We start from the raw sequence: 24,368 nt of genomic DNA on the forward strand, positions 1-24,368 counted from the left end.
GTCTTAAATAAGGTCATCAGTAAGCACCACTGGCATAATGGATAAGTCACTGCCCTCCTAAGCCAGGGGGTCCAAGTCCCATATGGGGTGGAAGTCATTACAGCAAGTGTCTCATCACTAGAGTTGATATTTTATCCTTGCTTCAACTGTAAAACAGTCTTGCAGTGTTTAGCTTGTAAAAAATGACCGCAGAAGCTAAAATATGACATTAATTATGATAACATTGTTGTTGTTGTTTTTTAAACCTTTTCTATCACCGTGGACAGCTTATTCAAGTGCCATCTGGCATGCATGTTCCTTTGTTGCTCATCATTCATCACCAAAAATGATTTTCTTTTTCAATTCTTATGACTGTACTGATTGTATTGAATAAAATCCACATCTAGCATAACCAATAAATGCTGAAAAGTGCTCCAGTGGCGCAATTGGTCAGCGCGCGCTACTTATAAAACAGTATCTGTTGAGCAATGCCGAGGTTGTGAGTTCAAGCCTCACCTGGAGCATCTTTGTATACTGTTTTTTTTTTCCTTTTCTTAAGTCATTAGTCATTGATTATAAACTGCTACCTTAATATTTAATAAGATATTACAAAGGATGGAAGAAAGAAAGAAAAAACACAAACATGATTGTGCATTTAAGTTGTCAGCACACATCTGCTTTGGTTCAAATGCACTGCATATCTTCCTTCAGTCAGCCAACAAAACAGCAATGGAAAAGATTAACATACTGTTGGTAAAGCAGTTGCATCAAATTGATTTTCTGCAATATAGCATGATAATCCATACTGACAGCTCTGGATAGTAACAGCACATTTCTTACTGGACTTGGTAATGCAAAGAACACAGTAAACAGCTTCAATTTTTTTCAAAAATAAATAATTGACTATTAAAAACCTATCAGTCTTAAATAAGGACATCAGTAAGCACCACTGGCATAATGGGTAAAGCACTGTTCTCCTAAGCCAGAGATTGTGGGTTTAAGTCCCGTCTGAGTTGGAAGTTATTTACAGCCAGTGTCTCATCACTAGAGTTGATATTTTATCCTTGCTTCAACTGTAAAACAGTCTTGCAGTGTTTAGCTTGTAAAAAATGACCACAGAAGCTAAAATATGACATTAATTATGATAACATTGTTGTTGTTGTTTTTTAAACCTTTTCTATCACCGTGGACAGCTTATTCAAGTGCCATCTGGTATGCATGTTCCTTTGTTGCTCATCATTCATCACCAAAAATGATTTTTCAATTCTTATGACTGTTCTGATTGTATTGAATAAAATCCACATCTAGCATAACCAATTAATGCTGCAAAGTGCTCCAGTGGCGCAATTGGTCAGCGCGCGGTACTTATAAGCCAGTATCTGTTGAGCAATGCTGAGGTTGTGAGTTCAAGCCTCACCTGGAGCATCTTTGTATACTGTTTTTTTTTCCTTTTCTTATGTCATTAGTCATTGATTATAAACTGCTACCTTAATATTTAAGATGATATTACAAAGGATAGAAGAAAGAAAGAAAAAACACAAACATGATTGTGCATTTAAGTTGTCAGCACACATCTGCTTTGGTTCAAATGCACTGCATATCTTCCTTCAGTCAGCCAACAAAACAGCAATGGAAAAGATTAACATACTGTTGGTAAAGCAGTTGCATCAAATTGATTTTCTGCAATATAGCATGATAATCCATACTGACAGCTCTGGTTAGTACCAGCACATTTCTTGCTGGACTTGTTAATGCAAAGAACACAGTAAACAGCTTCACTTTTTTTCAAAAATAAATAATTGACTATTAAAAACCTATCAGTATTAAATAAGGACATCAGTAAGCACCACTGGCATAATGGATAAGTCACTGCCCTCCTAAGCCAGGGGGTCCAAGTCCCATATGGGGTGGAAGTCATTACAGCAAGTGTCTCATCACTAGAGTTGATATTTTATCCTTGCTTCAACTGTAAAACAGTCTTGCAGTGTTTAGCTTGCAAAAAATGACCACAGAAGCTAAAATATGACATTTATTATGATAACATTGTTGTTGGTTTTTTTTTAAACCTTTTCTATCACAGTGGACAGCTTATTCAAGTACCATCTGACATGCATGTTCATTTGTTGCTCATAATTCATCACCAAAAATGAATTTCTTTTTCAATTCTTATGACTGTACTAATTGTATTGATAAAATCCAAATCTAGCAGAACCAACCAATGCTGCAAAGTGCTCCAGTGGTGTAATTGGTCAGCGCGCGGTACTTGTAAAAAAGTATTTGTTGAGCAATGCTGAGGTTGTGAGTTCAAGCCTCGCCTGGAGCATCTTTGTATACTGTTTTTTTTCCTTTTCTTATGTCATTGATTATAAACTGCTACCTTAATATTTAATAAGATATTACAAAGGATGGAAGAAAGAAAGAAAAAACACAAACATGATTCTGCATTTAAGTTGTCAGCACACATCTGCTTTGGTTCAAATGCACTGCATATCTTCCTTCAGTCAGCCAACAAAACAGCAATGGAAAAGATTAACATACTGTTGGTAAAGCAGTTGCATCAAATTGATTTTCTGCAATATAGCATGATAATCCATACTGACAGCTCTGGATAGTACCAGCACATTTCTCGCTGGACTTGGTAATGCAAAGAACACAGTAAACAGCTTCAATTTTTTCAAAAATAAATAATTGACTATTAAAAACCTATCAGTCTTAAATAAGGACATCAGTAAGCACCACTGGCATAATGGATAAGTCACTGCCCTCCTAAGCCAGGGGGTCCAAGTCCCATATGGGGTGGAAGTCATTACAGCAAGTGTCTCATCACTAGAGTTGATATTTTATCCTTGCTTCAACTGTAAAACAGTCTTGCAGTATTTAGCTTGCAAAAAATGACCACAGAAGCTAAAATATGACATTTATTATGATAACATTGTTGTTGTTGTTGTTTTTTAAACCTTTTCTATCATCGTGGACAGCTTATTCAAGTGCCATCTGGCATGCATGTTCCTTTGTTGCTCATCATTCATCACCAAAAATGATTTTCTTTTTCAATTCTCATGACTGTTCTGATTGTATTGAATAAAATCCACATCTAGCATAACCAATTAATGCTGCAAAGTGGTCCAGTGGCGCAATTGGTCAATGTGCGGTACTTATAAGCCAGTATCTGTTGAGCAATGCTGAGGTTATGAGTTCAAGCCTCACCTGGAGCATCTTTGTATACTGTTTTTTTTCCTTTTCTTATGTCATTAGTCATTGATTATAAACTGCTACCTTAATATTTAATATGATAATACAAAGGATGGAAAAAAGAAAGAAAAACACAAACATGATTGTGCATTTAAGTTGTCAGCACACATCTGCTTTGGTTCAAATGCACTGCATATCTTCCTTCAGTCAGCCAACAAAACAGCAATGGAAAAGATTAACATACTGTTGGTAAAGCAGTTGCATCAAATTGATTTTCTGCAATATAGCATGATAATCCATACTGACAGCTCTGGATAGTACCAGCACATTTCTTGCTGGACTTGGTAATGCAAAGAACACAGTAAACAGCTTCAATTTTTTTCAAAAATAAATAATTGACTATTAAAAACCTAACTGTCCTAAATAAGAACATCAGTAAGCACCACTGGCATAATAGGTAAGGCACTGTTCTCCTAAGCCAGTGGTTGTGGGTTTAAGTCCCATCTGAGTTGGAAGTCATTACAGCAAGTGTCTCATCACTAGAGTTGATATTTTATCCTTGCTTCAACTGTAAAACAGTCTTGCAGCGTTTAGCTTGTAAAAAATTACCACAGAAGCTAAAATATGACATTAATTATGATAACATTGTTGTTGTTGTTTTTTAAACCTTTTCTATCACCGTGGACAGCTTATTCAAGTGCCATCTGGCATGCATGTTCCTTTGTTGCTCATCATTCTTCACCAAAAATGATTTTCTTTTTCAATTCTTATGACTGTACTGATTGTATTGAATAAAATCCACATCTAGCATAACCAATTAAAGCTGCAAAGCGCTCCAGTGGCGCAATTAGTCAGTGCGCAGTACTTATAAGTTCAAGCCTCACATGGAGCATTTTTGTATACTGTTTTTTTTTCCTTTTCTTATGTCATTAGTCATTGATTATAAACTGCTACCTTAATATTTAATATGATAATACAAAGGATGGAAAAAAGAAAGAAAAACACAAACATGATTGTGCATTTAAGTTGTCAGCACACATCTGTTTTGGTTCAACTGCACTGCATATCTTCCTTCAGTCAGCCAACAAAATAGCAATGGAAAAGATTATCATACTGTTGGTAAAGCAGTTGCAATAAATTGATTTTCTGCAATATAGCATGATAATCCACACTGACAGCTCTGGATAGTACCAGCACATTTCTTGCTGGACTTGGTAATGCAAAGAACACAGTAAACAGCTTCACTTTTTTTCAAACATAAATAATTGACTATTAAAAACCTATCAGTCTTAAATAAGGACATCAGTAAGCACCACTGGCATAATGAGTAAGGCACTGTTCTCCTAAGCCAGTGATTGTGGGTTTAAGTCCCGTCTGAGTTGGATGTTATTTACAGCAAGTGTCCAATCACTAGAGTTGATATTTTATCCTTGCTTCAACTGTAAAACAGTCTTGCAGTGTTTAGCTTGTAAAAAATGACCACAGAAGCTAAAATATGACAAAAATAACATTGTTGTTGTTTTTTTTTTAAACCTTTTCTATCACCGTGGGCAGCTTATTCAAGTGCCATCTGGCATGCATGTTCCTTTGTTGCTCATCATTCATCACCAAAAATGATTTTCTTTTTCAATTCTTATGACTGTACTGATTGTATTGAATAAAATCCACATCTAGCATAACAAATTAATGCTGCAAAGTGCTCCAGTGGCGCAATTGGTCTGCGCGCGGTAATTATAAGACAGTATCTGTTGAGCAATGCCGAGGTTTTGAGTTCAAGCCTCACCTGGAGCATCTTTGTATACTGTTTTTTTTCCTTGTCATTAGTCATTGATTATAAACTGCTACCTTAATATTTAATATGATATTACAAAGGATGGAAGAAAGAAAGAAAAAACACAAACATGATTGTGCATTTAAGTTGTCAGCACACATCTGCTTTGGTTCAAATGCACTGCATATCTTCCTTCAGTCAGCCAACAAAACAGCAATGGAAAAGATTAACATACTATTGGTAAAGCAGTTGCATCAAATTGATTTTCTGCAATATAGCATGATAATCCATACTGACAGCTCTGGATAGTACCAGCACATTTCTTGCTGGACTTGGTAATGCAAAGAACACAGTAAACAGCTTCAATTTTTTTCAAACATAAATAATTGACTATTAAAAACCTATCAGTCTTAAATAAGGACATCAGTAAGCACCACTGGCATAATGGGTAAGGCACTGTTCTCCTAAGCCAGTGATTGTGGGTTTAAGTCCCGTCTGAGTTGGAAGTTATTTACAGCAAGTGTCTAATCACTAGAGTTGATATTTTATCCTTGCTTCAACTGTAAAACAGTCTTGCAGTGTTTAGCTTGTAAAAAATGACCACAGAAGCTAAAATATGACATTAATTATGATAACATTGTTGTTGTTGTTTTTTAAACCTTTTCTATCACCGTGGACAGCTTATTCAAGTGCCATCTGGCATGCATGTTCCTTTGTTGCTCATCATTCATCACCAAAAATGATTTTCTTTTTCAATTCTTATGACTGTTCTGATTGTATTGAATAAAATCAACATCTAGCATAACCAATTAATGCTGCAAAGTGCTCCAGTGGCGCAATTGGTCAATGTGCGGTATTTATAAGCCAGTATCTGTTGAGCAATGCTGAGGTTGTGAGTTCAAGCCTCACCTGGAGCATCTTTGTATACTGTTTTTTTTTCCTTTTCTTATGTCATTAGTCATTGATTATAAACTGCTACCTTAATATTTAATATGATAATACAAAGGATGGAAAAAAGAAAGAAAAACACAAACATGATTGTGCATTTAAGTTGTCAGCACACATCTGCTTTGGTTCAAATGCACTGCATATCTTCCTTCAGTCAGTCAACAAAACAGCAATGGAAAAGATTAACATACTGTTGGTAAAGCAGTTGCATCAAATTGATTTTCTGCAATATAGCATGATAATCCATACTGACAGCTCTGGATAGTACCAGCACATTTCTTGCTGGACTTGGTAATGCAAAGAACACAGTAAACAGCTTCAATTTTTTTCAAAAATAAATAATTGACTATTAAAAACCTAACTGTCCTAAATAAGAACATCAGTAAGCACCACTGGCATAATGGGTAAGGCACTGTTCTCCTAAGCCAGTGGTTGTGGGTTTAAGTCCCATCTGAGTTGGAAGTCATTACAGCAAGTGTCTCATCACTAGAGTTGATATTTTATCCTTGCTTCAACTGTAAAACAGTCTTGCAGCGTTTATCTTGTAAAAAATTACCACAGAAGCTAAAATATGACATTAATTATGATAACATTGTTGTTGTTGTTTTTTAAACCTTTTCTATCACAGTGGACAGCTTATTCAAGTGCCATCTGGCATGCATGTTCCTTTGTTGCTCATCATTCATCACCAAAAATGATTTTCTTTTTCAATTCTTATGACTGTACTGATTGTATTGAATAAAATCCACATCTAGCATAACCAATTAAAGCTGCAAAGCGCTCCAGTGGCGCAATTAGTCAGTGCGCGGTACTTATAATACAGTGTCTGTTGAGCAATGCCAAGGTTGTGAGTTCAAGCCTCACATGGAGCATTTTTGTATACTGTTTTTTTTTCCTTTTCTTATGTCATTAGTCATTGATTATAAACTGCTACCTTAATATTTAATATGATAATACAAAGGATGGAAAAAAGAAAGAAAAACACAAACATGATTGTGCATTTAAGTTGTCAGCACACATCTGTTTTGGTTCAAATGCACTGCATATCTTCCTTCAGTCAGCCAACAAAACAGCAATGGAAAAGATTAACATACTGTTGGTAAAGCAGTTGCATCAAATTGATTTTCTGCAATATAGCATGATAATCCATACTGACAGCTCTGGATAGTAGCAGCACATTTCTTGCTGGACTTGGTAATGCAAAGAACACAGTAAACAGCTTCAATTTTTTTCAAACATAAATAATTGACTATTAAAAACCTATCAGTCTTAAATAAGGACATCAGTAAGCACCACTGGCATAATGGATAAGTCACTGCCCTCCTTAGCCAGGGGGTCCAAGTCCCATATGGGGTGGAAGTCATTACAGCAAGTGTCTCATCACTAGAGTTGATATTTTATCCTTGCTTCAACTGTAAAACAGTCTTGCAGTGTTTAGCTTGTAAAAAATGACCGCAGAAGCTAAAATATGACATTAATTATGATAACATTGTTGTTGTTGTTTTTTAAACCTTTTCTATCACCGTGGACAGCTTATTCAAGTGCCATCTGGCATGCATGTTCCTTTGTTGCTCATCATTCATCACCAAAAATGATTTTCTTTTTCAATTCTTATGACTGTACTGATTGTATTGAATAAAATCCACATCTAGCATAACCAATAAATGCTGAAAAGTGCTCCAGTGGCGCAATTGGTCAGCGCGCGCTACTTATAAAACAGTATCTGTTGAGCAATGCCGAGGTTGTGAGTTCAAGCCTCACCTGGAGCATCTTTGTATACTGTTTTTTTTTCCTTTTCTTAAGTCATTAGTCATTGATTATAAACTGCTACCTTAATATTTAATAAGATATTACAAAGGATGGAAGAAAGAAAGAAAAAACACAAACATGATTGTGCATTTAAGTTGTCAGCACACTAGAGATGAGCGGGTTCGGTTTCTCTGAATCCGAACCCGCCAGAACTTCATGTTTTTTTTCACGGGTCCGAGCGACTCGGATCTTCCCGCCTTGCTCGGTTAACCCGAGCGCGCCCGAACGTCATCATGACGCTGTCGGATTCTCGCGAGGCTCGGATTCAATCGCGAGACTCGGATTCTATATAAGGAGCCGCGCGTCGCCGCCATTTTCACACGTGCATTGAGATTGATAGGGAGAGGACGTGGCTGGCGTCCTCTCCATTTAGATTATAAGAGACTGAGAGAGATTTACTGGAGCTGACTAGGAGGAGTACTGTTACTGTAGAAGTGTAGAGACTGAGTGGAGAGAATTTACTAGTGAGGACAGTGCAGTTTACTTTATAATCCGTTCTCTGCCTGAAAAAAGCGATACACAGCACACAGTGACTCAGTCACATACCATATCTGTGTGCACTGCTCAGGCTCAGGCCAGTGTGCTGCATCATCTATTATCTATATATAATATTATATATATCTGTCTGACTGCTCAGCTCACACAGCTTATAATTGTGGGGGAGACTGGGGAGCACTACTGCAGTGCCAGTTATAGGTTATAGCAGGAGCCAGGAGTACATAATATATTATATAGTGAGTGACCACCAGACACACAGTGCAGTTTATTTAATATATCCGTTCTCTGCCTGAAAAAAGCGATACACACAGTGACTCAGTCAGTCACATACCATATCTGTGTGCACTGCTCAGGCTCAGGCCAGTGTGCTGCATCATCTATTATCTATATATAATATTATATATATCTGTCTGACTGCTCAGCTCACACAGCTTATAATTGTGGGGGAGACTGGGGAGCACTACTGCAGTGCCAGTTATAGGTTATAGCAGGAGCCAGGAGTACATAATATATTATATAGTGAGTGACCACCAGACACACAGTGCAGTTTATTTAATATATCCGTTCTCTGCCTGAAAAAAGCGATACACACAGTGACTCAGTCAGTCACATACCATATCTGTGTGCACTGCTCAGGCTCAGGCCAGTGTGCTGCATCATCTATTATCTATATATAATATTATATATATCTGTCTGACTGCTCAGCTCACACAGCTTATAATTGTGGGGGAGACTGGGGAGCACTACTGCAGTGCCAGTTATAGGTTATAGCAGGAGCCAGGAGTACATAATATATTATATAGTGAGTGACCACCAGACACACAGTGCAGTTTATTTAATATATCCATTCTCTACCTGAAAAAAGCGATACACAGAGTGACTCAGTCAGTCACATACCATATCTGTGTGCACTGCTCAGGCTCAGGCCAGTGTGCTGCATCATCTATTATCTATATATAATATTATATATATCTGTCTGACTGCTCAGCTCACACAGCTTATAATTGTGGGGGAGACTGGGGAGCACTACTGCAGTGCCAGTTATAGGTTATAGCAGGAGCCAGGAGTACATAATATATTATATAGTGAGTGACCACCAGACACACAGTGCAGTTTATTTAATATATCCGTTCTCTGCCTGAAAAAAGCGATACACACAGTGACTCAGTCAGTCACATACCATATCTGTGTGCACTGCTCAGGCTCAGGCCAGTGTGCTGCATCATCTATTATCTATATATAATATTATATATATCTGTCTGACTGCTCAGCTCACACAGCTTATAATTGTGGGGGAGACTGGGGAGCACTACTGCAGTGCCAGTTATAGGTTATAGCAGGAGCCAGGAGTACATAATATATTATATAGTGAGGGACCACCAGACACACAGTGCAGTTTATTTAATATATCCGTTCTCTGCCTGAAAAAAGCGATACACACAGTGACTCAGTCAGTCACATACCATATCTGTGTGCACTGCTCAGGCTCAGGCCAGTGTGCTGCATCATCTATTATCTATATATAATATTATATATATCTGTCTGACTGCTCAGCTCACACAGCTTATAATTGTGGGGGAGACTGGGGAGCACTACTGCAGTGCCAGTTATAGGTTATAGCAGGAGCCAGGAGTACATAATATATTATATAGTGAGTGTCCACCAGACACACAGTGCAGTTTAATATATCCGTTCTCTGCCTGAAAAAAGCGATACACACAGTGACTCAGTCAGTCACATACCATATCTGTGTGCACTGCTCAGGCTCAGGCCAGTGTGCTGCATCATCTATATATATTATATATCTGTCTGACTGCTCAGCTCACACAGCTTATAATTGTGGGGGAGACTGGGGAGCACTACTGCAGTGCCAGTTATAGGTTATAGCAGGAGCCAGGAGTACATATTATATTAAAATTAAACAGTGCACACTTTTGCTGCAGGAGTGCCACTGCCAGTGTGACTGACCAGTGACCTGACCACACTGACCACCAGTATAGTTAGTAGTATACTTATATTGTGATTGCCTGAAAAAGTTAAACACTCGTCGTGTGACTTCACTTGTGTGTTTTTTTTTTTTTTATTCTATAAAAATAAAACTCATTCTGCTGACAGACAGTGTCCAGCAGGTCCGTCATTATATAATATATAATATATACCTGTCCGGCTGCAGTAGTGATATATATATATTTTTTATATCATTTATCATCCAGTCGCAGCAGACACAGTACGGTAGTTCACGGCTGTGGCTACCTCTGTGTCTCTGCACTCGGCAGGCAGTCCGTCCATAATTGTAATACCACCTAACCGTGGATTTTTTTCATTCTTCTTTATACATACATAGTTACATAGACATCTTCTCTTTATCAACCAGTCTATATTAGCTGCAGACACAGTACAGTACGGTAGTTCACGGCTGTGGCTACCTCTGTGTCTGCACTCGGCAGGCAGTCCGTCCATAATTGTATACCACCTAACCGTGGTTTTTTTTCATTCTTCTTTATACATACATAGTTACATAGACATCTTCTCTTTATCAACCAGTCTATATTAGCTGCAGACACAGTACAGTACGGTAGTTCACGGCTGTGGCTACCTCTGTGTCTGCACTCGGCAGGCAGTCCGTCCATAATTGTATACCACCTAACCGTGGATTTTTTTCAGTCTTCTTTATACATACATAGTTACATAGACATCTTCTCTTTATCAACCAGTCTATATTAGCTGCAGACACAGTACAGTACGGTAGTTCACGGCTGTGGCTACCTCTGTGTCTGCAGTCGGCAGGCAGTCCATAATTGTATACTAGTATCCATCTCCATTGTTTACCTGAGGTGCCTTTTAGTTGTGCCTATTAAAATATGGAGAACAAAAATGTTGAGGTTCCAAAATTAGGGAAAGATCAAGATCCACTTCCACCTCGTGCTGAAGCTGCTGCCACTAGTCATGGCCGAGACGATGAAATGCCAGCAACGTCGTCTGCCAAGGCCGATGCCCAATGTCATAGTACAGAGCATGTCAAATCCAAAACACCAAATATCAGAAAAAAAAGGACTCCAAAACCTAAAATAAAATTGTCGGAGGAGAAGCGTAAACTTGCCAATATGCCATTTACCACACGGAGTGGCAAGGAATGGCTGAGGCCCTGGCCTATGTTCATGGCTAGTGGTTCAGCTTCACATGAGGATGGAAGCACTCAGCCTCTCGCTAGAAAAATGAAAAGACTCAAGCTGGCAAAAGCAGCACAGCAAAGAACTGTGCATTCTTCGAAATCCCAAATCCACAAGGAGAGTCCAATTGTGTCGGTTGCGATGCCTGACCTTCCCAACACTGGACGTGAAGAGCATGCGCCTTCCACCATTTGCACGCCCCCTGCAAGTGCTGGAAGGAGCACCCGCAGTCCAGTTCCTGATAGTCAGATTGAAGATGTCAGTGTTGAAGTACACCAGGATGAGGAGGATATGGGTGTTGCTGGCGCTGGGGAGGAAATTGACAAGGAGGATTCTGATGGTGAGGTGGTTTGTTTAAGTCAGGCACCCGGGGAGACACCTGTTGTCCGTGGGAGGAATATGGCCGTTGACATGCCAGGTGAAAATACCCAAAAAATCAGCTCTTCGGTGTGGAGGTATTTCACCAGAAATGCGGACAACAGGTGTCAAGCCGTGTGTTCCCTTTGTCAAGCTGTAATAAGTAGGGGTAAGGACGTTAACCACCTCGGAACATCCTCCCTTATACGTCACCTGCAGCGCATTCATAATAAGTCAGTGACAAGTTCAAAAACTTTGGGTGACAGCGGAAGCAGTCCACTGACCAGTAAATCCCTTCCTCTTGTAACCAAGCTCACGCAAACCACCCCACCAACTCCCTCAGTGTCAATTTCCTCCTTCCCCAGGAATGCCAATAGTCCTGCAGGCCATGTCACTGGCAATTCTGACGAGTCCTCTCCTGCCTGGGATTCCTCCGATGCATCCTTGCGTGTAACGCCTACTGCTGCTGGCGCTGCTGTTGTTGCCGCTGGGAGTCGATGGTCATCCCAGAGGGGAAGTCGTAAGCCCACTTGTACTACTTCCAGTAAGCAATTGACTGTTCAACAGTCCTTTGCGAGGAAGATGAAATATCACAGCAGTCATCCTACTGCAAAGCGGATAACTGAGGCCTTGACAACTATGTTGGTGTTAGACGTGCGTCCGGTATCCGCCGTTAGTTCACAGGGAACTAGACAATTTATTGAGGCAGTGTGCCCCCGTTACCAAATACCATCTAGGTTCCACTTCTCTAGGCAGGCGATACCGAGAATGTACACGGACGTCAGAAAAAGACTCACCAGTGTCCTAAAAAATGCAGTTGTACCCAATGTCCACTTAACCACGGACATGTGGACAAGTGGAGCAGGGCAGGGTCAGGACTATATGACTGTGACAGCCCACTGGGTAGATGTATGGACTCCCGCCGCAAGAACAGCAGCGGCGGCACCAGTAGCAGCATCTCGCAAACGCCAACTCTTTCCTAGGCAGGCTACGCTTTGTATCACCGCTTTCCAGAATACGCACACAGCTGAAAACCTCTTACGGCAACTGAGGAAGATCATCGCGGAATGGCTTACCCCAATTGGACTCTCCTGTGGATTTGTGGCATCGGACAACGCCAGCAATATTGTGTGTGCATTAAATATGGGCAAATTCCAGCACGTCCCATGTTTTGCACATACCTTGAATTTGGTGGTGCAGAATTTTTTAAAAAACGACAGGGGCGTGCAAGAGATGCTGTCGGTGGCCAGAAGAATTGCGGGACACTTTCGGCGTACAGGCACCACGTACAGAAGACTGGAGCACCACCAAAAACTACTGAACCTGCCCTGCCATCATCTGAAGCAAGAAGTGGTAACGAGGTGGAATTCAACCCTCTATATGCTTCAGAGGTTGGAGGAGCAGCAAAAGGCCATTCAAGCCTATACAATTGAGCACGATATAGGAGGTGGAATGCACCTGTCTCAAGTGCAGTGGAGAATGATTTCAACGTTGTGCAAGGTTCTGATGCCCTTTGAACTTGCCACACGTGAAGTCAGTTCAGACACTGCCAGCCTGAGTCAGGTCATTCCCCTCATCAGGCTTTTGCAGAAGAAGCTGGAGGCATTGAAGAAGGAGCTAAAAGGGAGCGATTCCGCTAGGCATGTGGGACTTGTGGATGCAGCCCTTAATTCGCTTAACAAGGATTCACGGGTGGTCAATCTGTTGAAATCAGAGCACTACATTTTGGCCACCGTGCTCGATCCTAGATTTAAAGCCTACCTTGGATCTCTCTTTCCGGCAGACACAAGTCTGCTGGGGTTGAAAGACCTGCTGGTGACAAAATTGTCAAGTCAAGCGGAACGCGACCTGTCAACATCTCCTCCTTCACATTCTCCCGCAACTGGGGGTGCGAGGAAAAGGCTCAGAATTCCGAGCCCACCCGCTGGCGGTGATGCAGGGCAGTCTGGAGCGACTGCTGATGCTGACATCTGGTCCGGACTGAAGGACCTGACAACGATTACGGACATGTCGTCTACTGTCACTGCATATGATTCTCTCAACATTGATAGAATGGTGGAGGATTATATGAGTGACCGCATCCAAGTAGGCACGTCACACAGTCCGTACTTATACTGGCAGGAAAAAGAGGCAATTTGGAGGCCCTTGCACAAACTGGCTTTATTCTACCTAAGTTGCCCTCCCACAAGTGTGTACTCCGAAAGAGTGTTTAGTGCCGCCGCTCACCTTGTCAGCAATCGGCGTACGAGGTTACATCCAGAAAATGTGGAGAAGATGATGTTCATTAAAATGAATTATAATCAATTCCTCCGCGGAGACATTGACCAGCAGCAATTGCCTCCACAAAGTACACAGGGAGCTGAGATGGTGGATTCCAGTGGGGACGAATTGATAATCTGTGAGGAGGGGGATGTACACGGTGATATATCGGAGGGTGAAGATGAGGTGGACATCTTGCCTCTGTAGAGCCAGTTTGTGCAAGGAGAGATTAATTGCTTCTTTTTTGGGGGGGGTCCAAACCAACCCGTCATATCAGTCACAGTCGTGTGGCAGACCCTGTCACTGAAATGATGGGTTGGTTAAAGTGTGCATGTCCTGTTTTGTTTATACAACATAAGGGTGGGTGGGAGGGCCCAAGGACAATTCCATCTTGCACCTCTTTTTTCTTTTCTTTTTCTTTGCATCATGTGCTGATTGGGGAGGGTTTTTTGGAAGGGACATCCTGCGTGACACTGCAGTGCCACTCCTAGATGGGCCCGGTGTTTGTGTCGGCCACTAGGGTAGCTAATCTTACTCACACAGTCAGCTACCTCATTGCGCCTCTTTTTTTCTTTGCGTCATGTGCTGTTTGGGGAGGGTTTTTTGGAAGGGACATCCTGCGTGACACTGCAGTGCCACTCCTAGATGGGCCCGGTGTTTGTGTCGGCCACTAGGGTCGCTAATCTTACTCACACAGCTACCTCATTGCGCCTCTTTTTTTCTTTGCGTCATGTGCTGTTTGGGGAGGGTTTTTTGGAAGGGACATCCTGCGTGACACTGCAGTGCCACTCCTAGATGGGCCCGGTGTTTGTGTCGGCCACTAGGGTCGCTAATCTTACTCACACAGCTACCTCATTGCGCCTCTTTTTTTCTTTGCGTCATGTGCTGTTTGGGGAGGGTTTTTTGTAGAGATGAGCGGGTTCGGTTTCTCTGAAACCGAACCCGCACGAACTTCATGTTTTTTTCACGGGTCCGAGCAGACTCGGATCCTCCCGCCTTGCTCGGTTAACCCGAGCGCGCCCGAACGTCATCATGACGCTGTCGGATTCTCGCGAGACTCGGATTCTATATAAGGAGCCGCGCGTCGCCGCCATTTTCACACGTGCATTGAGATTGATAGGGAGAGGACGTGGCTGGCGTCCTCTCCATTAGAAATTAGATTAGAAGAGAGAGAGAGATTGTGCAGAGTCAGACAGAGTTTACCACAGTGACCAGTGCAGTTGTTGTTAGTTAACTTTTATTTATTTTAATATAATATATCCGTTCTCTGCTATATCCGTTCTCTGCCTGAAAAAAAACGATACACAGCAGCAGCCAGTCACACAGTGTGACTCAGTCTGTGTGCACTCAGCTCAGCCCAGTGTGCTGCACATCAATGTATAAAAGGCAAAGCTTATAATAATTGTGGGGGAGACTGGGGAGCACTGCAGGTTGTTATAGCAGGAGCCCCCAGGAGTACATAATATTATATTAATTTAAAATTAAACAGTGCACACTTTTGCTGCAGGAGTGCCACTGCCAGTGTGACTAGTGGTGACCAGTGCCTGACCACCAGTATAGTAGTATATTGTTGTATGTATTGTATACTATCTCTTTATCAACCAGTCTATATTAGCAGCAGACACAGTACAGTGCGGTAGTTCACGGCTGTGGCTACCTCTGTGTCGGCAGTCGGAACTCGGCAGGCAGTCCGTCCATCCATAATAGTATTACAATATATACCACCTAACCGTGGTATTTTTTTTTCTTTCTTTATACCGTCGTCATAGTGTCATACTAGTTGTTACGAGTATACTACTATCTCTTTATCAACCAGTGTACAGTGCGGTAGTTCACGGCTGTGGCTACCTCTGTGTCGGCAGTCGGCAGGCAGTCCGTCCATCCATAATTGTATTATTATTATAATATATACCACCTAACCGTGGTTTTTTTTTCATTCTTTATACCGTCATAGTGTCATACTAGTTGTTACGAGTATACTACTATCTCTTTATCAACCAGTGTACAGTGCGGTAGTTCACGGCTGTGGCTACCTCTGTGTCGGCAGTCGGCAGGCAGTCCGTCCATCCATAATTGTATTATTATTATAATATATACCACCTAACCGTGGTTTTTTTTTCATTCTTTATACCGTCGTCATAGTGTCATACTAGTTGTTACGAGTATACTACTATCTCTTTATCAACCAGTGTACAGTGCGGTAGTTCACGGCTGTGGCTACCTCTGTGTCGGCAGTCGGCAGGCAGGCCGTCCATCCATAATTGTATTATTATTATAATATATACCACCTAACCGTGGTTTTTTTTTCATTCTTTATACCGTCGTCATAGTGTCATACTAGTTGTTACGAGTATACTACTATCTCTTTATCAACCAGTGTACAGTGCGGTAGTTCACGGCTGTGGCTACCTCTGTGTCGGCAGTCGGCAGGCAGTCCGTCCATCCATAATTGTATTATTATTATAATATATACCACCTAACTGTGGTATTTTTTTTTCTTTCTTTATACCGTCGTCATAGTGTCATACTAGTTGTTACGAGTATACTACTATCTCTTTATCAACCAGTGTACAGTGCGGTAGTTCACGGCTGTGGCTACCTCTGTGTCGGCAGTCGGCAGGCAGTCCGTCCATCCATAATTGTATTATTATTATAATATATACCACCTAACCGTGGTTTTTTTTTCATTCTTTATACCGTCATAGTGTCATACTAGTTGTTACGAGTATACTACTATCTCTTTATCAACCAGTGTACAGTGCGGTAGTTCACGGCTGTGGCTACCTCTGTGTCGGCAGTCGGCAGGCAGTCCGTCCATCCATAATTGTATTATTATTATAATATATACCACCTAACCGTGGTTTTTTTTTCATTCTTTATACCGTCGTCATAGTGTCATACTAGTTGTTACGAGTATACTACTATCTCTTTATCAACCAGTGTACAGTGCGGTAGTTCACGGCTGTGGCTACCTCTGTGTCGGCAGTCGGCAGGCAGTCCGTCCATCCATAATTGTATTATTATTATAATATATACCACCTAACTGTGGTATTTTTTTTTCTTTCTTTATACCGTCGTCATAGTGTCATACTAGTTGTTACGAGTATACTACTATCTCTTTATCAACCAGTGTACAGTGCGGTAGTTCACGGCTGTGGCTACCTCTGTGTCGGCAGTCGGCAGGCAGTCCGTCCATCCATAATTGTATTATTATTATAATATATACCACCTAACCGTGGTTTTTTTTTCATTCTTTATACCGTCGTCATAGTGTCATACTAGTTGTTACGAGTATACTACTATCTCTTTATCAACCAGTGTACAGTGCGGTAGTTCACGGCTGTGGCTACCTCTGTGTCGGCAGTCGGCAGGCAGTCCGTCCATCCATAATTGTATTATTATTATTATAATATATACCACCTAACCGTGGTTTTTTTTTCATTCTTTATACCGTCGTCATAGTGTCATACTAGTTGTTACGAGTATACTACTATCTCTTTATCAACCAGTGTACAGTGCGGTAGTTCACGGCTGTGGCTACCTCTGTGTCGGCAGTCGGCAGGCAGTCCGTCCATCCATAATTGTATTATTATTATAATATATACCACCTAACCGTGGTATTTTTTTTTCTTTCTTTATACCGTCGTCATAGTGTCATACTAGTTGTTACGAGTATACTACTATCTCTTTATCAACCAGTGTACAGTGCGGTAGTTCACGGCTGTGGCTACCTCTGTGTCGGCAGTCGGCAGGCAGTCCGTCCATCCATAATTGTATTATTATTATAATATATACCACCTAACCGTGGTTTTTTTATACCACCTAACCGTGGCAGTCCGTCCATAATTGTATACTAGTATCCAATCCATCCATCTCCATTGTTTACCTGAGGTGCCTTTTAGTTCTGCCTATAAAATATGGAGAACAAAAAAGTTGAGGTTCCAAAATTAGGGAAAGATCAAGATCCACTTCCACCTCGTGCTGAAGCTGCTGCCACTAGTCATGGCCGAGACGATGAAATGCCAGCAACGTCGTCTGCCAAGGCCGATGCCCAATGTCATAGTACAGAGCATGTCAAATCCAAAACACCAAATATCAGAAAAAAAAGGACTCCAAAACCTAAACTAAAATTGTCGGAGGAGAAGCGTAAACTTGCCAATATGCCATTTACCACACGGAGTGGCAAGGAACGGCTGAGGCCCTGGCCTATGTTCATGGCTAGTGGTTCAGCTTCACATGAGGATGGAAGCACTCAGCCTCTCGCTAGAAAAATGAAACGACTCAAGCTGGCAAAAGCACAGCAAAGAACTGTGCGTTCTTCGAAATCCCAAATCCACAAGGAGAGTCCAATTGTGTCGGTTGCGATGCCTGACCTTCCCAACACTGGATGTGAAGAGCATGCGCCTTCCACCATTTGCACGCCCCCTGCAAGTGCTGGAAGGAGCACCCGCAGTCCAGTTCCTGATAGTGAGATTGAAGATGTCAGTGTTGAAGTCCACCAGGATGAGGAGGATATGGGTGTTGCTGGCGCTGGGGAGGAAATTGACAAGGAGGATTCTGATGGTGAGGTGGTTTGTTTAAGTCAGGCACCCGGGGAGACACCTGTTGTCCGTGGGACGAATATGGCCGTTGACATGCCAGGTGAAAATACCAAAAAAATCAGCTCTTCGGTGTGGAGGTATTTCACCAGAAATGCGGACAACAGGTGTCAAGCCGTGTGTTCCCTTTGTCAAGCTGTAATAAGTAGGGGTAAGGACGTTAACCACCTCGGAACATCCTCCCTTATACGTCACCTGCAGCGCATTCATAATAAGTCAGTGACAAGTTCAAAAACTTTGGGTGACAGCGGAAGCACTCCACTGACCAGTAAATCCCTTCCTCTTGTAACCAAGCTCACGCAAACCACCCCACCAACTCCCTCAGTGTCAATTTCCTCCTTCCCCAGGAATGCCAATAGTCCTGCAGGCCATGTCACTGGCAATTCTGACGATTCCTCTCCTGCCTGGGATTCCTCCGATGCATCCTTGCGTGTAACGCCTACTGCTGCTGGCGCTGCTGTTGTTGCTGCTGGGAGTCGATGGTCATCCCAGAGAGGAAGTCGTAAGACCACTTTTACTACTTCCACCAAGCAATTGACTGTCCAACAGTCATTTGCGAGGAAGATTAAATATCACAGCAGTCATCCTACTGCAAAGCGGATAACTGAGGCCTTGACATCCTGGGTGGTGAGAAACGTGGTTCCGGTATCCATCATTACTGCAGAGCCAACTAAAGACTTGTTGGAGGTACTGTGTCCCCGGTACCAAATACCATCTAGGTTCCATTTCTCTAGGGTTGCGATACCGAAAATGTACACAGACCTCAGAAAAAGAGTCACCAGTGTCCTAAAAAATGCAGCTGTACCCAATGTCCACTTAACCACGGACATGTGGACAAGTGGAGCAGGGCAGGGTCAGGACTATATGACTGTGACAGCCCACTGGGTAGATGTATGGACTCCCGCCGCAAGAACAGCAGCGGCGGCACCAGTAGCAGCATCTCGCAAACGCCAACTCGTTCCTAGGCAGGCTACGCTTTGTATCACCGGTTTCCAGAATACGCACACAGCTGAAAACCTCTTACGGCAACTGAGGAAGATCATCGCGGAATGGCTTACCCCAATTGGACTCTCCTGTGGATTTGTGGCATCGGACAACGCCAGCAATATTGTGCGTGCATTACATCTGGGCAAATTCCAGCACGTCCCATGTTTTGCACATACCTTGAATTTGGTGGTGCAGAATTTTTTAAAAAACGACAGGGGCGTGCAAGAGATGCTGTCGGTGGCCAGAAAAATTGCGGGACACTTTCGGCGTACAGGCAGCACGTACAGAAGACTGGAGCACCACCAAAAACGCCTGAACCTGCCCTGCCATCATCTGAAGCAGGAGGTGGTAACGAGGTGGAATTCAACCCTCTATATGCTTCAGAGGTTGGAGGAGCAGCAAAAGGCCATTCAAGCCTATACAACTGACCACGATATAGGAGGTGGAATGCACCTGTCTCAAGCGCAGTGGAGAATGATTTCAACGTTGTGCAAGGTTCTGCAACCTTTTGAACTTGCCACACGTGAAGTCAGTTCAGACACTGCCAGCCTGAGTCAGGTCATTCCCCTCATCAGGCTTTTGCAGAAGAAGCTGGAGACATTGAAGGAGGAGCTAAGACAGAGCGATTCCGCTAGGCATGTGGGACTTGTGGATGGAGCCCTTAATTCGCTTAACAAGGATTCACGGGTGGTCAATCTGTTGAAATCAGAGCACTACATTTTGGCCACCGTGCTCGATCCTAGATTTAAAACCTACCTTGGATCTCTCTTTCCGGCGCACACAAGTCTGCTGGGTTTCAAAGACCTGCTGGTGAGAAAATTGTCAAGTCAAGCGGAACGCGACCTGTCAACATCTCCTCCTTCACATTCTCCCGCAACTGGGGCTGCGAGGAAAAGGCTCAGAATTCCGAGCCCACCCGCTGGCGGTGATGCAGGGCAGTCTGGAGCGACTGCTGATGCTGACATCTGGTCCGGACTGAAGGACCTGACAACCATTACGGACATGTCGTCTACTGTCACTGCATATGATTCTATCACCATTGATAGAATGGTGGAGGATTATATGAGTGACCGCATCCAAGTAGGCACGTCACACAGTCCGTACTTATACTGGCAGGAAAAAGAGGCAATTTGGAGGCCCTTGCACAAACTGGCTTTATTCTACCTAAGTTGCCCTCCCACAAGTGTGTACTCCGAAAGAGTGTTTAGTGCCGCCGCTCACCTTGTCAGCAATCGGCGTACGAGGTTACATCCAGAAAATGTGGAGAAGATGATGTTCATTAAAATGAATTATAATCAATTCCTCCGCGGAGACATTGACCAGCAGCAATTGCCTCCACAAAGTACACAGGGAGCTGACATGGTGGATTCCAGTGGGGACGAATTGATAATCTGTGAGGAGGGGGATGTACACGGTGATATATCGGAGGATGATGATGAGGTGGACATCTTGCCTCTGTAGAGCCAGTTTGTGCAAGGAGAGATTAATTGCTTCTTTTTTGGTGGGGGTCCAAACCAACCCGTCATTTCAGTCACAGTCGTGTGGCAGACCCTGTCACTGAAATGATGGGTTGGTTAAAGTGTGCATGTCCTGTTTTGTTTATACAACATAAGGGTGGGTGGGAAGGGCCCAAGGACAATTCCATCTTGCACCTCTTTTTTCTTTTATTTTTCTTTGCGTCATGTGCTGTTTGGGGAGGGTTTTTTGGAAGGGACATCCTGCGTGACACTGCAGTGCCACTCCTAGATGGGCCCGGTGTTTGTGTCGGCCACTAGGGTCGCTTATCTTTCTCACACAGCTACCTCATTGCGCCTCTTTTTTTCTTTGCGTCATGTGCTGTTTGGGGAGGGTTTTTTGGAAGGGACATCCTGCGTGACACTGCAGTGCCACTCCTAGATGGGCCCGGTGTTTGTGTCGGCCACTAGGGTCGCTAATCTTACTCACACAGCTACCTCATTGCGCCTCTTTTTTTCTTTGCGTCATGTGCTGTTTGGGGAGGGTTTTTTGGAAGGGACATCCTGCGTGACACTGCAGTGCCACTCCTAGATGGGCCCGGTGTTTGTGTCGGCCACTAGGGTCGCTTATCTTTCTCACACAGTCAGCTACCTCATTGCGCCTCTTTTTTTCTTTGCGTCATGTGCTGTTTGGGGAGGGTTTTTTGGAAGGGACATCCTGCGTGACACTGCAGTGCCACTCCTAGATGGGCCCGGTGTTTGTGTCGGCCACTAGGGTCGCTTATCTTTCTCACACAGTCAGCTACCTCATTGCGCCTCTTTTTTTCTTTGCGTCATGTGCTGTTTGGGGAGGGTTTTTTGGAAGGGACATCCTGCGTGACACTGCAGTGCCACTCCTAGATGGGCCCGGTGTTTGTGTCGGCCACTAGGGTCGCTAATCTTACTCACACAGCTACCTCATTGCGCCTCTTTTTTTCTTTGCGTCATGTGCTGTTTGGGGAGGGTTTTTTGGAAGGGACATCCTGCGTGACACTGCAGTGCCACTCCTAGATGGGCCCGGTGTTTGTGTCGGCCACTAGGGTCGCTTATCTTACTCACACAGCGACCTCGGTGCAAATTTTAGGACTAAAAATAATATTGTGAGGTGTGATGTGTTCAGAATAGGCTGAAAATGAGTGTAAATTATGTTTTTTGAGGTTAATAATACTTTGGGATCAAAATTACCCCCAAATTCTATGATTTAAGCTGTTTTTTAGGGTTTTTTGAAAAAAACACCCGAATCCAAAACACACCCGAATCCGACAAAAAAAATTCGGTGAGGTTTTGCCAAAACGCGGTCGAACCCAAAACACGGCCGCGGAACCGAACCCAAAACCAAAACACAAAACCCGAAAAATTTCCGGCGCTCATCTCTAGTTTTTTGGAAGGGCCATCCTGCGTGACACTGCAGTGCCACTCCTAGATGGGCCCGGTGTTTGTGTCGGCCACTAGGGTCGCTAATCTTACTCACACAGCTACCTCATTGCGCCTCTTTTTTTCTTTGCGTCATGTGCTGTTTGGGGAGGGTTTTTTGGAAGGGACATCCTGCGTGACACTGCAGTGCCACTCCTAGATGGGCCCGGTGTTTGTGTCGGCCACTAGGGTCGCTTATCTTACTCACACAGCGACCTCGGTGCAAATTTTAGGACTAAAAATAATATTGTGAGGTGTGAGGTATTCAGAATAGACTGAAAATGAGTGTAAATTATGGTTTTTGAGGTTAATAATACTTTGGGATCAAAATGACCCCCAAATTCTATGATTTAAGCTGTTTTTTAGTGTTTTTTGAAAAAAACACCCGAATCCAAAACACACCCGAATCCGACAAAAAAAATTCGGTGAGGTTTTGCCAAAACGCGTTCGAACCCAAAACACGGCCGCGGAACCGAACCCAAAACCAAAACACAAAACCCGAAAAATTTCAGGCGCTCATCTCTACAGCACACATCTGCTTTGGTTCAAATGCACTGCATATCTTCCTTCAGTCAGCCAACAAAACAGCAATGGAAAAGATTAACATACTGTTGGTAAAGCAGTTGCATCAAATTGATTTTCTGCAATATAGCATGATAATCCATACTGACAGCTCTGGATAGTAACAGCACATTTCTTACTGGACTTGGTAATGCAAAGAACACAGTAAACAGCTTCAATTTTTTTCAAAAATAAATAATTGACTATTAAAAACCTATCAGTCTTAAATAAGGACATCAGTAAGCACCACTGGCATAATGGGTAAAGCACTGTTCTCCTAAGCCAGAGATTGTGGGTTTAAGTCCCGTCTGAGTTGGAAGTTATTTACAGCAAGTGTCTCATCACTAGAGTTGATATTTTATCCTTGCTTCAACTGTAAAACAGTCTTGCAGTGTTTAGCTTGTAAAAAATGACCACAGAAGCTAAAATATGACATTAATTATGATAACATTGTTGTTGTTGTTTTTTAAACCTTTTCTATCACCGTGGACAGCTTATTCAAGTGCCATCTGGTATGCATGTTCCTTTGTTGCTCATCATTCATCACCAAAAATGATTTTTCAATTCTTATGACTGTTCTGATTGTATTGAATAAAATCCACATCTAGCATAACCAATTAATGCTGCAAAGTGCTCCAGTGGCGCAATTGGTCAGCGCGCGGTACTTATAAGCCAGTATCTGTTGAGCAATGCTGAGGTTGTGAGTTCAAGCCTCACCTGGAGCATCTTTGTATACTGTTTTTTTTCCTTTTCTCATGTCATTAGTCATTGATTATAAACTGCTACCTTAATATTTAATATGATATTACAAAGGATAGAAGAAAGAAAGAAAAAACACAAACATGATTGTGCATTTAAGTTGTCAGCACACATCTGCTTTGGTTCAAATGCACTGCTTAGTCAACCAACAAAACAGCAATGGAAAAGATTAACATACTGTTGGTAAAGCAGTTGCATCAAATTGATTTTCTGCAATATAGCATGATAATCCATACTGACAGCTCTGGTTAGTACCAGCACATTTCTTGCTGGACTTGGTAATGCAAAGAACACAGTAAACAGCTTCACTTTTTTTCAAAAATAAATAATTGACTATTAAAAACCTATCAGTATTAAATAAGGACATCAGTAAGCACCACTGGCATAATGGATAAGTCACTGCCCTCCTAAGCCAGGGGGTCCAAGTCCCATATGGGGTGGAAGTCATTACAGCAAGTGTCTCATCACTAGAGTTGATATTTTATCCTTGCTTCAACTGTAAAACAGTCTTGCAGTGTTTAGCTTGCAAAAAATGACCACAGAAGCTAAAATATGACATTTATTATGATAACAT

The 24,368-nt window shown here is 42.5% G+C and overlaps 3 non-coding genes across 3 annotated transcripts; all 3 read left to right on the plus strand.

The window, feature by feature from the left end:
- Positions 1-1,311: 1,311 nt before the first annotated feature.
- On the plus strand, positions 1,312-1,404 carry TRNAI-UAU (transfer RNA isoleucine (anticodon UAU)). The gene is given in 2 exon segments: positions 1,312-1,349; positions 1,369-1,404. It is a non-coding gene; the product is annotated as a tRNA-Ile (tRNA).
- An 805-nt stretch (positions 1,405-2,209) lies between these two features.
- TRNAT-UGU (transfer RNA threonine (anticodon UGU)) lies at positions 2,210-2,302 on the plus strand. The gene is given in 2 exon segments: positions 2,210-2,247; positions 2,267-2,302. It is a non-coding gene; the product is annotated as a tRNA-Thr (tRNA).
- Positions 2,303-23,667: 21,365 nt separating this feature from the next.
- On the plus strand, positions 23,668-23,760 carry TRNAI-UAU (transfer RNA isoleucine (anticodon UAU)). Its single transcript is given in 2 exon segments — positions 23,668-23,705; positions 23,725-23,760. It is a non-coding gene; the product is annotated as a tRNA-Ile (tRNA).
- Positions 23,761-24,368: the final 608 nt, after the last annotated feature.

This window comes from Pseudophryne corroboree, chromosome 4, assembly GCF_028390025.1.
Source record: "Pseudophryne corroboree isolate aPseCor3 chromosome 4, aPseCor3.hap2, whole genome shotgun sequence".
Classification (NCBI taxonomy): Eukaryota; Metazoa; Chordata; class Amphibia; order Anura; family Myobatrachidae; genus Pseudophryne; species Pseudophryne corroboree.